At 37.4% G+C, this 17,506-nt stretch overlaps 1 protein-coding gene and 1 long non-coding RNA gene across 9 annotated transcripts in view; one reads left to right on the top strand and one right to left on the bottom strand.

Moving 5' to 3' along the window:
* Nucleotides 1-16,055, top strand: part of LOC135280834 (uncharacterized) — a 47,465-nt gene extending 31,410 nt beyond the window's left edge. Inside the window, exons 3-7 of one of the 6 annotated variants that reach the window (XR_010347648.1) lie at nucleotides 2,636-2,704; nucleotides 2,787-2,860; nucleotides 2,945-3,027; nucleotides 11,136-11,402; nucleotides 12,569-16,055. This is a non-coding gene — a long non-coding RNA (uncharacterized LOC135280834). Of the gene's footprint in view, nucleotides 1-2,635; nucleotides 2,861-2,944; nucleotides 3,028-3,648; nucleotides 3,772-11,135; nucleotides 11,403-12,568 lie in introns of all 6 variants that reach the window. The other 5 variants (XR_010347649.1, XR_010347651.1, XR_010347650.1 and 2 more) reach the window with 5 other exon arrangements.
* APBA2 (amyloid beta precursor protein binding family A member 2) overlaps nucleotides 1-17,506 on the bottom strand; it is an 84,073-nt gene that overhangs the window by 63,278 nt on the left and 3,289 nt on the right. The gene's annotated exons all lie outside the window — the stretch shown is intronic.

The raw sequence follows: 17,506 nt of genomic DNA, 5'->3' as shown, positions 1-17,506 counted from the left end.
ATTTTTCAACAGTTAATATTCTATTTAATTATTTTGCTTTAAGATATGCAGTCTTTTATAACACACTCAGTAAATTGTCTGTTCAGTTATTAGAAGTCTGTGAAAGGAAGTTACAGCTAATACAGCACATTTCCTAGAAGCTGTACTTAAGATATTAACGCTTCCTACTAAAGTAATTTAAATAGGCCTCTGAGTTCAATCACCTCTAATTGATCTTGTTGTGATGGCTTGGTTCCAAACACATTCTCTCTGCTTATTGAGATGCATTTCCTGTACAATAGTATTATACAAGCTGCCATTTATACTTCACTGTACATTTCTGTAATACTACATTATTTTATTATAATGTCCTTGAGATCCACAGTTAGAGATCAGTTAATTTTCTCAAGTCATTTACACAGTAGGGCTTAAAAGTACTGCAAAGCTTGGCTGTGATAAGGTTCAACCCTTGGGATTAATGCCAAGAGGTGGCAGTGAGCTGCTGTACCACTGCACCACACTGCAGCAATTTTCCTAGGCTAACCCACAAACCCATGTATGCACTCTGAATCAATAAGCAGCATTCCAACGCAAGCATTTACAGAAATACTTCAGGTTTCCTAGCAAGTCTGATCTGAGGAACAACCCCACACATTTCAGTCAAGTAAAGCTTTAGCAAGTATGTGTTTTAAAGGTCAAGGAGGGAGTAACTTCCTTTTTGGGATAAGAAGGGCCTGTGCCATACTCTGTTTTGGCAGAACTGTTCATCCTCATCTTGAGGCATGAAGTTATAAAGGAACCACAAAAATAGAGGACTAATGCTCCTACAAACAGGAAATTAATAGTGGGCAAACAGAAGCTGCCATGCTGAGATGATGCATGAAGGACATACTCCTCAAAAGACTCAAAAAACCTTTGCCTACTGGATAATAACAATAATGAGGATGTGGTACTTGTTCTTTAAAAAACATCCAACACCTTCAGAGGTTATACAGCAGCCCTGAGTAACCTGGAACTCATACATGTGCAAATACAAATCAAGTTGATTATGTTAATAAATTATGGGTTTATTATCATGATTAATTTGGGGAGCAGAGGGCTTCAGGAAGAGAGAACTCATTGCTTAGTCATTCTATAAAAAGAGCAGACATTTCATTTCTGATCAGTTACTCCACTGGAGTTGAAAGATGGATAACAAAAAACAAAGTAAACTTTCAAGATCTTATGAATTATAGTTCCTAGTTGGGTTTTCGTTTATTTCACTGCAATTACTTTGAGATACATTTTAGCAGGGACTCAACCCTAAAACACTGTATTGCTAAGTAAGAAGCACACAGGAACAAAAGAAACAAAAATGAACTTTACCACAGTAGACACTGTACACCCTAGTAAACACTGTCTACTAGATTATATGCAGGTGATAATAATCTTTTTTCTAACATCTAATAGGTATTTTGCCTATTGTTAGGAAAACCAATGTGTAATTTGACTTAGTCCGTTCTAAGTAGTAAATTAATGTAAATTTTTAACTGGACACAAATCTTGATCAATCTCTTACACTCTGATTGCTACACTTGAATATTTGTTACACTGCTGGAGAGCACATCTAGTAGTGAGTTTCATTTCCTCAACAGAGCTGCTATTTTCCAGTGCACAAAACATTAAGACAATCTCTAGAGGCTGTCAAGAATATCATGGTATTATAATAAAATAACTGTTATATTAACTAGGAAGATTCTTAAAAATACCAGTAGCATAAAAACATTTGAGGAAGTAGGTATTTTGTTATTAATTCTTTTCTTAGTTGAACATCTCTAATTTTAGAATCAAAATACTTTGAAGTTAAAAGTGACACAGTTGAAACATAGAGTATTCTTCTAACTCTTTAGGCATCATATTTAGTTAACTGGTCACACTTACTGCCAGCTTCATTCTGCTTTCGTCTTAGTATTTTTCTTTCAAAATCATGGATTCCACCTCCCTAGAGTTAGTGCAGCAGTCTGATGGACAAAGCCTTGTCTGTACCAGAGATCTCCTGATTCATTTTTCCTAGGGCAATTCACCCATCTATTCCTTCATCATTGGTTTTACAACAGAATTGCTGAAAACACACACAGAGTCATACAGAAAAGGATACTTAAAGTCAACACATAATTGAACTTAGATTAAATTTTAAGATAAATTAATTAGTCTTCTTAATATTTTTCAGAAATCAATTATATCATCAGTGATGCTGGGGGTATGGATTCAAAGTGTAATCCAAGAGAAAGTGATGGGTATGAACACAGAGGGATCTTAGAAATAAACTGAAATAAGAAATAAACCTTCCTATATACCCTGCAAGTATTAGTAAGTAAATGATGGCTGTGTACATTAGGTGGAGGAGCAGATATTAAACTGGAGAATCTCAAATATCTGTAAATATCTGTATCTCAAATATCAAATATCTGTAAATCTCATATATCATCAGTTCTTTTTAGCCTATTAGGATTATGATGAGATATCTTTCAAAATCTCTTCCAAAGTGTTCTGATTTGCCTCTGATACATGACTGTGGTCACTGTAAATTTTAAAAAGCTAGACAAAGATAATTCAGTTTCATCAGTTCAACTTCAAACAATAGTGACAATTTATTTATTTTCATTTTCCTATTCAGCTCCAGCTGCAGCCCAAATACAGCACCATAAACTGTGAAGCAGGAGTCTGGAGAACAAACAGTTCACAGGTCTGAACAAAAGGACTAGAGCACCTTATTAAAAATAAATGCTAGTGCTTCAGTAATAAAAAAGCCCTTAATTGTATCATAGTGCCACCTTTACTACCTGAGCAGTGAAACTTGAAGGCTCTAAAATTGCTCAAAGGGCTGATGATTAGCACCTAGGTAAGCCTTAAACTATCAAACTCAGTGTTTTTCTATTCTTGAATTGTTAGTTGCTATCTTGAGAAAGATTTTCTTTGCATCCAGAAACACAGGTGTGGCAAGCAGTTAGAAGAAAATAAACCAGCTGCTGTTCTGCATAGAAAATCACTGCAAGTCACCAGTTACAGGTAATAAAGGAAACACTGGCAAAAATCCACTACATGATACCCCAAACCCCTACTGTTTATATTCTGTGCAGTTCAAAAATAACCAATGATATCCAGTCACTGTTGTCCAGGTCTGCAAATCTGCATCCAATTTGATTATAGTGCATGAAAAATGAGAATGCTATTTCCAATTTCTGCCAGCCTGATAGGCTACAACTGCACTCCTGCAGCCCCAAGGCAGCATATTTTGTTTGTTCAGGAGCCTGATCTGAGATTTTGTTTTCTCTACATTTTCAACTTTCAAACTTAATTTAAGCTCAGGTGAATTTAAGCCTTTTCCTCAAAGTTCTTTAGCACTAAAACGATGACTTGATGCAGAGGAATTAGCTGAATAACCCAGTCAAGGCTCTTCTCAACAAGGCTGCTGTACTTTACATCTGTCAGGAGTGCTGAGGTCTGGGTGAAGTTAAGGAAGGAGGCTTAGAGCAGTGGAGTAAAGAGAGGCAGGAATGGAGCATATGTATAAAGCAGAGAATCAGGAACAAGCAACACAAGCAGCTGTGTCTTTAAAGCCTATTTGCAACAGATCAATTAAGGAATGAATGTTTTTTCTTTTTTTTTTTTTTTTTTTTGTGGAATTAGGAAGCTAATATAGAGGATGACTGACTAGAAAATTATAGGGCACAAAAAGACAGCAGTACAAAGTACCAATGTGCAAACCAAATGGAAAAAAACATTGTTCCAAAGCAGGAGCAGACACTGCAGGTACCTAACTTCTATTCTTACTATAAAATCAAAATATACATTAAGGAAATCTGTAATTAAGTGTGCCTTTTATGAAACTACAGTAAATAAAAGCTATTCAGAAGAGCAGGAAGTGACATATGGTCACTCCTTTAAGGATAATGTTCCTGTTCCAAAGATATATGAGCTATTTATTTAAAAGGAGATGCAAAGTCATGCAGGAGAGTCCAGTCTCCCCTTGTCTCTCTGAGAAGATTTAAAGGACTCTTTCCATTTGCATGTAAAGGTGCTTCTGCACTAACAATACTAAATGCTGAAGAATCACCTTGTCTGAATCCACTGATCAACACAGTAAATCCTAACTGGTGGAACAATGACAAAACACAAGCCAAATTTGCACAGTGCTTTGTGAATCAACTGTGGCATTTTATCCCTTCTGAGATTACATGAGGCATGCCCAGAGCTGCCTCCTTTTACAAGCACTGATCACCTGGAGAGGGTTACAGTTTAGTATTCCTAAATCACTGAATTCCTGAATCATTTAATACACTGTTTTTATTACTATTCTTCATCATATTTCTCCTACAAATAGAAAACTCCAAGAATAGTCTTGGCTAAAGATGGTGGCAGTGAAACTGGATTAAAGGACTGTCAACTTTTTCTGCTATCATCCACAATGTCTGACAGAGGTTTACAGAATTAACTACTGGCCCTGTCCATGCCTCATCCCAAAGCTAAGAGCCAATCCTAAGCCACACTGTCCTTCACACAATTGTATCTCTTTGCTGCAGACATCAGTTAAGGATGAGACACAGCAGGCTATATATGGCCCTGTGACACTGCACAAGAATTCATTAGGAAGGAAAGTCTTGTATTTTTAAAATTATGATTGGTTTAAAATAAAATCTAAAACCTAAAAGGAGTTTTAATGCAGAGCAGCCATGTTTTCACAAATATAACTAGAGATATTCCTGGGGCAGAGATGTTTGAAGCCCAGGTGAAAGGGCTCACAAACATCTCTTTCTGTGGAACACACACACGCTCTCCAACAGAAGAGATTGGCCCATTCATTTTTTGTCTGTGTGCTTAAGAGGGCACATTCTTGTGCTTATCTAGACTGCATTTGATAATTACAGATCAGGTAATTATTGAAATCCATGAATATTTCCTTATGGTATTTTTCTGAAGCTTCTTCCTAGGAGGCAAGACACAATTGTTCTTAGGATGATCTTTGGATGCAATTGCTCCTAACAGTCACAGCTATCATGGTATTATTTCAGATGTACTTCCTGGCTGCATTTACTGGGCTCTCATTCCTCTTCTTTTTAGTGAAGAATAAATTATAAGTCTGTTTTGTTTTAAATCAGACAGAGTTGGAAACAGCATAATAAGATATGACAGGTTACAGCAGAAGTCAACTCCTGAGAATTCTCTTATTTCCCCATGCCAAATCTGAAGATGCCATAAACTCAAATCCTCTCTGCCAGTCATAAAATTTTAATTAGTTAAACTAAAAATACTGGTACTATTTACCACTGTTCTTATTTATTTCTTAAACTGCCAGACTTAACACTTCCAAAACAGCTTGCCTATTGCAAAGGACATTACTAGTACAACAGTAGTCTGTTTCAGCACACACGTGAGCATCCTGTTCAGCTTCATTACAATTAATCAGTAATCCAGTCTCTTGTTTCTCACTGCCAAATGATAAATTAACTACTAGCTACATTCATGGATGGAATATTAATTTATATAATGCCCTGGGGTACTTCTATGTAGTACAAGACACCTCATGGACAGGTACCATTGAAAGCTTTAGTAGAACTATGAAACAAAAAAAGAGTAAATCTAGTCAGGATCAGCTGAACTATATTAAAACAGTAGAGATCTGTACCAGCAATTGTGGTAAACACCAATGACATATAAAAAATTAAACATGGACATTGCATGGAATAATGAATTCTTGTTTTAAATGCAAAAAACCAGGTACCTTTCCATGCAAATAATACATTTCTGGAAGTTTGTGAAGAACACTTTGACTTTTTCAAGGTCAAATTATGTTGTCAGAGCATAGCACTGTATGTGTACTGTGGAATGGGGAGATTTGCCCGTTCTGGAAGTGATTTTTTCCCCAGTTGCTCTGCATCATCTGCTCAAGATTCCCAATACATGCACGAGAACAACAGAAAGATCCAGAGGCTCTGCCTCTGGCCTTGCCTCTTTCAGCATTCCTTACATGCTGCAGGCTTTATCTGGCAGGGTGTTTCAGCTCTCTAGTGCATGAAAATGACCTTTGCACAGGTGCAGAATGGATACACAACTGTTTGCCTCTACCATAGTCTTCTTTCTGGTTTATCTGCATTTTTTTCTAGTCTTTAACTATCAGAGATGATGAAGTATTGATTTCGAAATGGTGAAAGTAAGTTCCATAAAATGCTAATAATCTGGTGGTACTTGATGTTACCAAAACATGCTTAAGATGCATTATATTACAAAATTACAGTATAACAGGATATACTTTTTTTTAGTAGCTCTAAAAACATAATGAAACTTCAATGGGGAAATTCTTTCCTCTGTAGATTTTTCACAGTCCAAAGAAAACTAAATACAGGATGAGCTCTTGGTAAGACTATAGTGGGGCCTGCAGCTCCCTGTAAAATGCTAGACTGCATTTTGAAAACTCACAGCACCCAGCTCAGAATTATCAAATCAAGGCATTTGAGCACAAACTGCTTGAGTTTCGAGCCTATCACCAATCCAGACTAGCTCTCATAGCACAAAACACACAGCATAGGAAAATGCTTGCCAAGAACAGAATGAAAACCACTGAGAAAGAAACAGGGTTATTTTCAAATTTCTAGCATAACAATATTAATTATTATGAAGCTTTCTCTCATAGGGATTATTTTAATTCTCCATTCTGAAGTCAATCACTGCACCATATATAAAATAATTTCAAGCTTTAATTATAAAAGAATAGGCAGTGTATTTGAAAGCAGCACAGAGATTTGGCTAACTCAGGCATTTCAGGCAAGGCTCACATTTTGATGTCACCTTCTGTTCTTGCATTTTAATGTTCCAGGCATCCTGCTTTATGAGCAGGTTATCATTTATTGCACAGCAAATGTTGGAGAGCTTCTGTTCTCCCTGGACTTGGTAGCTTTGTCCCATGTATGACAGCATCAGAAACTGGTATAATCTCAAGATCTAGACTTGTACAGGGAATAAAGGATTTATTTATCAAGCATAGTGGATGGAGCTTCTCCTGCAGGAATATGAAAAATTGGTCTGCATGGAGTATAAGACTCTGTATGAGCCACAGCAGACACATTTACAGGCATTTGTCTGAGGTATCATGAGACAAACTTGACATGAGACTCAGCCACATAGTTGTTTACCACCTTTGCAAACACTTAAGGTCTTATTAGGCACACAGAGCACAAGTTTGACTTTCTCATTCCAAATGCAAGGTTTTTGGAAGGAAAAAGCATTGGATATGGGCTTTTGAGCTTTTGCTGTTGTCCTTTTGGAAAGTTAATCACCAGATTTCTCAGTAAAGGATGCACGAAAACAGCATTTTTCATCAAACATGCATCAGACTGAGGGAGGGCTCCCAAGGTGACTCCTCAACAACCTCCTAGGTTAGCATTACCTCTTCTATTTAAATTTTAAAACAAAATCCTGGACCTATCATATATCATGATGGTTGAATAAACACTTAGTTCATCTAAGATAAAATTCATTAAATTAATAACTGCTGGATGTTTCAAACATCCAGCTATCTGAAAACCAAAGTCTGAAGATGAGGATTTATAAATTGCAAATGAAAGAACTAGTCCCCCGTGATATCAGGCAAATGAACAGCATGTTGGTAGATGTTAAATCCTAAAGCATAAATAATCTCCTTAAACCTACATCTGTGAAACCCAACAGTGGACTTAAAAATATAGCTGTCCTTTATGTCAACAGAAAATAATTTAAGCAAACAAAAGATGAAAAACAGGGTAGCCAAAATGCTCTTCAATATTGGATTGTTGTATATAGAGGACCTGGGTGGAATTTACCTGATTTGGTTGAAAAAAAATAGCCTACCATTCTATTGCAATGCAAATTTCAGCACATTATTTAATGCCATGAAAAAGAAGCAATCAGCTATGGATGGATCATCCACAGTAACCAGTATAATTTAAGTAATGATATCATTGTTTATCCTCACTTGGGGTAGGTGGAGTTTTACATTGAGGATGTTGTAGCTCCTTTGAAGTCTGGTTCTCTACAGTTTTTTGGTTGTATAGACAGATCTTTTGCTTTCCAAAAAAGTACCAAGCATTTACACAGAGGTTTAAATCTGCCAGCTGTAACATGCTCTGTATACTGAAAGACCAGGACCTTATAACTCTGTCAGGAAGAGTTAATTAGTAAGGTGAATATTTAGATAAAGCCTATTTCCTGTTCTATTTAAGGATCTATTTCCAGATGTTACTGTAGTGTCACACTAGAAAAGATGTAAATTAGGTTGATCCAGACTGAGGTTTCTGAGAAGTAAAACAGTCTCTACTGTTGTATTATCCATGCAAAGAGTAATATATGAAGAAAGCCTTCTCTTCACCAAGTCAGTGAGAAACACTTGACATAAAATTTGTTACCTAATTTGCCTATTTCATGTAACAACCTGTATTTGGTTTGATGTGATTTATGCACTCACATCTTTCTCCCAAATCAATTTCCATCATTCCATTTTAAAGGAACCAAAGAGGTTATCTGCTTCATATTTATACCAGCATCCACAGATGTGTGGCATTAAGGGTGGGGGGTTTCTGGTATCAAGTTGAAGGGCAAGGATGCCTTCATGTCCATATTTATGTTCACATAGATCCAGGACTGTAGCTCCATTTATATGCAAAGCAGCAAACTCTATGCTTGGTTACTCAACACTCCAGCAATGACTGCCTATAATTTATAGACAGAAGATGACAAAGTGCCAGTTATGTAAAGAGCTTTGAGCAGATAAACAGACTAGTCTATGCAGATTTCTATCTGTGAAATTGCAGTACCAAAGACAGTGCTCTTTTATTTTGGAGAACTGAGCTAATTTTTTCCCTTCTTTTTCTCCTCAGTATCTTCAATGCCTAAACAGAAGATTTCAAAGTTTCATTTCTTTTCTGATGCTACACAAAGTACAAATAACATTCATCTTGGATGAATAGAATATGCAATTAGTTCACAGTTAAAGGATTCTTTGAAAAAATGTGACTTTGGCTATCTCAACTGGCTACTCTAGCTTGAAAAAGTTTCTCAGTGAAGGTGGAAAAACCCTTTTCTCTGCAGGCAAAGTTCAAGTGAAATTCTTGATTTAACAGCCTTTTCTGTGCTGGAACTGTAGGTATTAACTGTGTTGTTTAAATTGCTCCGTTTACAGCTAGGAAGGGAGGCATCATTAGCTGTCTAGGCTCTGATGCACAGCTCTTACCCCAATAGATCCTAATGGCTTGTAGAGGAGAAAAGAGGCGTGTGGATCTTGTCTAGTTGGAGAAGTTGTTGAAAATTGAAGAACTGAGCTTCATTAGATAAAGCAGGGGAACAAGGCAAACCCTTTGTTTACTCCTGCAGTTTAGTCCCCATCTTGAGTGGTTCTGGTAACAAAGTCAAGGGACTGAATATTTCTTAAAGATTCTGACCATCTTTGGGTAAAAGCATCTTGATTTTAGGTGATTTCTATAACAATGCAACAGAATCAGTAGGATTCAAGCTTGATGCTATGAGATGATACCCCATAAATTAATCACTTCTGAGCATAGTTCCCCTTACACATCAGCCTACTGAAGGTCTTAGGAAGCATTCATTTTCCTTTGGACCTTCATGATGATAACTGAATGTTCATCTCACTTTTGCCAAGTCATTAGGGGAGAGCAACTGTTCTAAATGAGACGGTAGATCCTACTCTCTACAGGTGTCTGATAAAGCTGAAATATTGTCATTATGAAAATAAGAGTAAACAGAAATATTCCAGCAGAAATGGTAGAACAGATTGGCATGAGCCTTTGGCAGCTCATACTATGCTATTTGTATCTTTTTAGTCTCTTGAATTGTCTTGGACTCTGTGCATGTCACTCCTCCATGCTCATTAGCTTCATGAGAGCACAGAAGAGGATAGCTGGCTATCTCTCCTTTGTCTTCCCTGCCATCCTGTGCTCTGCCAGAGATGGAAACATTGAGAGTTCTAGAGGTCTGTCAAAATCATCACTATGTGAAGTGTTTACCCTACATTTGGGGCTGATTTTTTTTCCTTTTTCTTCACACACAGGTACATAGACTTTCCCTATCAGTAACTGACAGGCTAAGCAGGCAACAGTGCAGCACAGAGCAGGAAGAACACTGAAAACTCACTGTTAGACAATATTCTAAAAAGTTTTAATACAGCTTCAGCCATTCTCTTGGAGGAAGTGTACTCTGTCATTGAATAAGATGCAGTGTCAGCAGGGTTAATTAGATTTACAGTTGGCCTAAACAAGAGATTAGGTTTTGGCTGCAGCTGGCTTAACTGCAGGATGTAAAATACAGAAAAAACGCCAACTCTATGGAGCAGATCTGTTGGAGAAAAGACACTAATCCTGCAGTGTAAGGTTGCTGTACCCCAAGGTTATAGCTGGCCAGCAGCATGGAAGACACCTACATACAAGCCTCAGGCTCCATACCTGATACATTGACTAGCAAAGGACTAGGGGAATAATAATGAAATAACATTCTCTAATATTCTAATGTCTTTAGAAATAGATACATATAAAAGCTAGTGTGAAAACAAGAATTTCCCCAGCATTTTATTTCATTTGTTGTAAGATAAAGTTTTGCAAAATGTATTTAAATAAGCATGCATTTCCTAGGTTCTCAGTAAATGTACCTACGCGCTTGGCTAACACTTTCAAGAATTAGCATTTTTCATTTAAAGATGAAACAGTTTAAAAATCACTGAGGCATCACACTGGTACATTGTAGGTCAGTCTATTTTGTAGTTATCTATGAATTTTCCAATTCAGAACTCTGCATCTCTCATCACTAAACATGCAGTAAGTAGTTACTGAGGCAAGAATGTAAATGGCAGTATGAGTCTTGCTGATTTATTCAGTAATTTCATTATTTATCATAAATAGACTGGTTTGTCTTCAACCGATGCTCAAGGCAATAGGTATATAAATGTTGGTATCTGGTTTAAAGTAAGTAATGTCTACAGTTGCATAAGTATATAGATATGTGACACAAAGTATTATGGCTGGCAGAATATGATCCTTAGAGGCTACTAATTATATAACTGTTGTGCTCATTGGAAAAGACAAAACGTAGACTAATTCCTCTAGCAATTTGAACAATTTCTATTTTTCTATCACTAGGTCAACCCTGTTTCACCTTTCTAAGCTTTATTATTATCAACAACAACTGAATGAACTGAGCAACCAGCCCATGGCAGTCTCCTGGTGGTGAGCAGAAGTTCCTGTGTTGCAGCCACAAGCAGCCACAGTCCTGCTGGGGCTGTGGGACATTCCCAGGGGCAGGAGCACTGCGGGGAAGGCTGCAGCTCATTTGCAAAACTGAAGTCTTCAAAGATGCTTGAGCTGCACCCAGTTCAAATCAAAAAGGTCAACTTCAGCCACTTAAAGGTATGTCACAGTCCCTTACAATAGAAATTGTCCACACTGTAAAATAACAACTGCCTAACACTGTGTGCACCTCTCCTGGGCTCTCCCAATGGACTGAAAGGCTCCTAGAGGGCTTCCCTGCAGGATCCAACTTTGTACCATCCTATGTAGCCTAGCATTGCAAGGGTAAAATCAACTTCTGTGCCTCCTGATATCAGCCCCTTTACCAGATGCAAACCCTAAACAACCACATTATATATTCCCTTCCATTTAATTCTTCCTCTTGTATTTGCTATAGTGACAACTTCCAACTGGGGGCAAATAAATCCTAAATTATATGTGTTGTGGAAAAGTCTATTAACCAAGATTTCATCAGGTTAAGTATTCTGCAGACATTCCTGCCACAAACAGCTTAAAAATCTATAAGTCTACAGCTGAAAAATTAATAAAGTAGACTTTGGGGAGTTTGTTTAAAAATCAAACACACCCTCATTCCCACCCCCAGTGACACAGTACTGGTAAAGAAAACAACAATGAAAATAATGTAATAACTGCAAAGCCATCCTTTTATAGTCTCCAGAGCAGAGAACTTGCTATTCATATTTACATAGGCAAAACATTTAATATTTTAATCTACAGAGTTAATTCTTTTTATCTTTGTAGTTTAAGCCAGCAAGAAGATTAACAGCAAAATGCAACTAAATAGTAGAACCAAATTAAGATTTTCCAGTTAGGTACATTTAAGTTATATTCTCTGATAATTACAGATATATCTATAATTCAGGTTTTAGTAGAGGTTTGGTCTGTGTGTTATTGATTAAATCCAGTGTTTCGCAACCTTTGATACCATAATATGAGTTTATATTGGCCTGGTACCACTTTTTTACACTATTATTTTCCTGTGACAGATTAATTTAAATAGAAGATACCAAACTGTGAAGTCTTATTTAGACAGGTCAGTCTTTTGAGCAAAGACAGTCTACTGCTGCCTTCTAAATGCCTTCCACCAAGGGGTCCTAGACACTTGGTTGGCTCATTGGCTCCACTACAATAGATTTTTATCTTTCTTTTCCAATCCACCTCCATTTTATCAGGATGCTACTATGGTGTTAAGTTCCCCATGTATGATAACCTTCAGACTTTACTATTTAGGAATTTCTGTTTGAATTTCCCCTATTTTGTGACAGTCCCTCAGGATGATCCTTGACAAGGAGCCTGGCATGCACTCGGGTACAGGATCCACCCTGCTGAGCCTCTGAGGCTGGAGGAGGAGAGGCCAGGACTGCCACAGGGCCAGCCTGAGGAGCCACAGGCGGTGTCACGGTGACCAACTTGTGCAAGCTGCCAACCGGGCAGGGAGGGTCAGCCTCAGCTGGCAGCCACAGTTAGCCACGAGCTTACCTGATGAGGACAGAGGTAATATCTTAAGGACAATATGGATTTCATCCTGTCAAGAAACAAGACTCCTTGTGCCAAGGCACAGGGAGGATGGGAATCTTAGAGCAGAAATAAACAGCTTTTGTTTCCTAACCTTCCAGTGGCATTTACCAATACTGTAGCAGGTTACTACTTTACTTAATTACTACTTTAAATAGGAATATCATTGAATAGAGGAAAGTATGTAACACCATGGACTGTTCACTGATAAAACAGCTGGTTCAGAAACTCTGGATGACATTGGCTTGTTTATATTTATCACCAATGGTTATAACAACGTTAAGTAATATCAGAAAGAAGACTGGCAACTCAAGCTTAGTACATTCAAGCAGGTGCTGGTTAATATTAAGGAACTTATTTCTATTACAATTGCTGTAGCACTGCAAATCACAAGAACTCCAGAATTAAAGGTATCATATTGTCCACAGATGTTTAAAGTACAAATTCATAGTTTCTTCATTCCTGGAGCCTGAGTATAAGCTCAAAGCTGTGATTCTCACACACCAGAAGCTGGAGCCTAAACTAGACCATGAAATATTGTAAGAGTCCCAACACTGAAAAATGTCAACATGTCTAAGTTTAATCAATGTTGGCTCAAGAATAAGACAGGTATTTTACTGAATTGTGACAAAAAAAAACTTTAAAAACAAATATAGATATATGCACAGGAAGGAAAATAATACTGTTGCAAAGGTATAGTAGTGCTGTAATATATAATTCCCCTCCATTTCTCCCCCAATCTGTTAGTTGGTGGGTCAGTTACAATGCATACGAATTGAATAATGAATGGAGGACAAATACCAAATTAAACACATGCTGTACAGTTCATTTATTATCACTGCAGACAGGTGTGGAATAGATGTGGAAAAACCTTAAGGTGGTCTCTTTCCAAGTACTGAAAACAACCAGTATCACAACAGATACCTTTTACTTGGTAAAAACTGAGACTTCCACCTACCACTGAAAATATAAAGAAAAGCCCTTAATTATTAAAAAAAAAAAAAAAAAAAAATCAAAACACAAAAGCCAATCAACCAAACCAAAAGGCAAGCAAACTAAAAAATTCCTACCAATACAACTGACTTAAAGGCACATTCCTGATACTACACAGGTTTTTTCATGGCAACTCTTCCATCAATAAAGCCAGCAGTCATTAACCAGAAATGAAGAATTCTGCCACCAACAACCTCCATAATGCTGGAATCTGCAATACAATGCAAATCACTATTTAGTAGGAAGCGTTCCCTTCCAGTGCTCATTTTATGCCTCTAATGCAGCACTGAGCATGGAATTTCTAGTCACCAACAGAATTCCTTCCCTTTCATTCATCTAATATGCAACAGCTCTTATCTCCTGGGCCATAACATGTCAAATACTTCTACATAATTAAAGCCACACTGATTGACTGGCTAAGAATATCACAGGGATAAGTTTCTTTTTAAAGCTGCCTTATCTGTAATCAAGAGTTGTCTTCCAGTAACACAAGATTTTGTGCCTAAAGGACATTTTATATATATCTACACACATACACATATAGAAATAATGTTCCTTTCTCCTCCACAATACATCAATAACAAGAAAGTATCATCATACTCTGATTTCCCTCTGTTGTGTTAAATTGGAGAGGACAAAAGATGGCAAGAGGCATTTAGTAAGGCAGGCAAAATGCATATTTTTTAAATTATGGAAACTATAATCAATATTCCTCCTTTGATAAAAACCTTTATTGCACTCCCAAACAGAATCTTTCCATATTTCATTGCTTTGTGCATATCTTAGATTTGTTGTGATGGTGGGGTTTATTTTAGAAAAGAAAATTAAAATCTGTAGAGGCCAAAAAACTATTAACAAATTGGTGATGAGGCTTACGTCTTGTCAGGTTATTTTATATTTCAATGTACTGTTAACAGTTCATTCTTTTTAAATACAGATCTAAGGGCAAATTTAAATATCAAGGCAAGCAATCTGGTAGCATGGCAACAATGTGCTATGCTGCATAGTAAGAATTTGGAACTATGCAAGCCTGCTTCTTTCCTATACTGGATTATTTTGTAAGAGCAGAAATCTATTTATCTTTGTAATTGCCTTGATGATTATTTATCTGTTAGTAGCTGTAGTCTTCTTTAAAACTCAAGACACAACCCTGTGAAGCCTGGTACCAGTCAGAATGGCCATCCTTACCAGACACAAAAGCTGCAGATCAGAAGAAGAAAGAAAAAAATAAAAAGAAAAAGGATATGTTTAGTAACAGTGTTTAATGCAAGATTTCATTCCCAGGAGAGCGATTTGATATGGATTTGAGGAGCATAGCAGCTCTGAAGCAATCTTGCTTCTGCATGAGAAACAGGTAATTCCATCTCCATACACTCCCCCAGATGTGTGGAAAAGGCATCTCTCAGCTTTCAGAGTATGAGTTTTGAGACCTGTTTTAAAATTTGACTAAACAAAAACGGTGCACTTACCCTTGCACTGAAATAATTTTTGTGGTAGCTCGTAGCAGCGATTCTTGAGAGCAACATCAGTTTATTGATACCATTGCACACTTGGTGATTGGGGAAAAAAAGTAAAATCCTGTGTTATTCTAGAACAAAATCTGGTCTGTGCCACCCTCATTTTCTTAATCCAGTAACTCGGGCATGTTTACCATGTTGCTGGAGCAGGAAAAGGCAAAGTTAATGAACGCTTCTGATTTTCTGATCTTGAAAGGCACACTTGGGTGACCAAGAGTCCACCCAAGCATGTTTGTTTCTGGGTAGTGGACGAAGGCAGTAAAGGTGTGGATGGCATTGTGGGAGTATTATTTTCTTTATTATTCTTCACATAAAGATCAAGCACTTCACTGAACCTGCACAGTGAATGCCAAACACAGCTACTCCTTCTGGGAGGGTTTTACAGCACTGCTTAGATCTGTGCTGTCCCTATGGACTTGTGCTTCTCACCACATGTTCCCATGTTGCATAACATCTCTTGGCACTTTGGATGCCAGTGGTCAAATCCAGGTCTGCACCCTCACCAGAACACTCATGGTCAGTGTTACAGAACTGTTATTTGGGTTGTGAGCTGCTTGTTGCTGGTTTTGTACATTTAAGATAGAAAGAAGTAAATGTGCCTGCTATGACTACATTATGAATTCCTGGCTAAATCTAACTTCTGTACTCAGGTGAAAGACTTCTAAATCTTTCTGTCTTACTACTTAATTTTCATTAAATAAATAAATAAAATAAATCTTACACTAAATCTTCAAGGGTCAGATCCTGTGAACTCTGAACACAAAGGTAGAATACATACACAAGAAAAACTTGTAAGGTCAGGTCTCTCTTGGAGAATATTTCAGAAATAAAAAGGATTTCACTCCTCAAAAATTATTAAGGTTACTGTACAATTGATTTGGGAAGATTAATTTATACAAAGGTTGTAGCTGAGAAGTGCATTTGTGAAGAGAATCTCTCAGTAAAGGGATCTGAAAGAAACTTCATCTTACTAGTTCAAAGCAGAGAACCACCCCAAGATACTCCTCGTGCAGCTCCCACTGCAAGCCTGGGTTGGTGTCAGTGGATGTCTGCATTGCAGAAGTACTCCTATTTGAAAATCCTTATCTAGACTGCAAACCTCACATTGGTTATGACTGACATATTTTGTATACCTTTTTGCTAACTTTCCTCTTCATTTCCTTCTATTTCAAGAGAAAATGATACCTTCATGCATGAGTATACTTGAGAGTATGCATCTCCAGCAGCATTTCACGTTATCTGAGAACAATGACACTTTTCCCCTGTCATCCCTACCTACAGGGCTTCTAGTTCTTCCTCTTTAGCTTAGGTGGAAGCATCTATTATCCCAGGGTTTTCCATACTGGTCTTTGCTCGCTCTAACTTACTCCTCTTGAAGTGCAAATCACCTTCCTCTGCTGCAGCATGTGAATGAAGACAGTAAGTACTGCAACAAAAAAGGAAAGGAATGTCATGTACTCAAGTGACACTGCATTTACCTACCAGCATCAGAAACAAACTGCTCAATCCATTTGTTATTTACCAGCTGTGCAAGGCCTTCCTTCCAAAAAAACAGTATTGTTACCCAAGAGAAGACCTAAGTTCAGACAAAACTGAGAATTCAAATGGAGGTTCTCTTCTCATGGATTCCATGGCAAAGCTTGTGGTGCATATTCAGCTTCTGCAGACAGCAAAAGCCTGAAGCACTACACACTTCACCAATCACATGGTGCTGTCTTGAGCTGCTTTTCATGCAGCTCTCATGGGTCCTCAGGAAAAAATAAATCATACATGTAATACCCTTCCCAGGAGACTAAAAGCATTTGCAAGTACTTATAATGAGCATTTGACTCAGCGACTGCAAGTTTTTTGAGTGTCTAAAAACCAGTGAATTCTGATTCTGCTTTCAGTTCTTCCTCTTATCTTGTGAAGCTCATGTGACTGCATCAGTGCTTTATTTTCCCCAGATGAAACAACTACCATTGCATCTTTTGCACAAATGTTGCAAGGCTTTAATTGCCTTGTAGTAGTGCCAAAAGATACGTCCTAGTAAAAGCTCTTGCTTGCAAGTAGTATGTACTTCTTTTTATTTATTTCAAGCAAATACCTCTTCCTTGGGAGGCTTTTAGTAAGGTGTTAGTTTGTATTAATGTAATGTTCTATTTCACATGTAATAGAAGTTAATATATCATACTGATA

The sequence above is a fragment of the Passer domesticus genome, chromosome 14 (genome assembly GCF_036417665.1).
Source record: "Passer domesticus isolate bPasDom1 chromosome 14, bPasDom1.hap1, whole genome shotgun sequence".
NCBI classification, from domain to species: Eukaryota; Metazoa; Chordata; class Aves; order Passeriformes; family Passeridae; genus Passer; species Passer domesticus.
The sequence above is the reverse complement of the archived record's forward strand: the minus strand, read 5'-3'. Positions and strand labels throughout refer to the sequence as shown.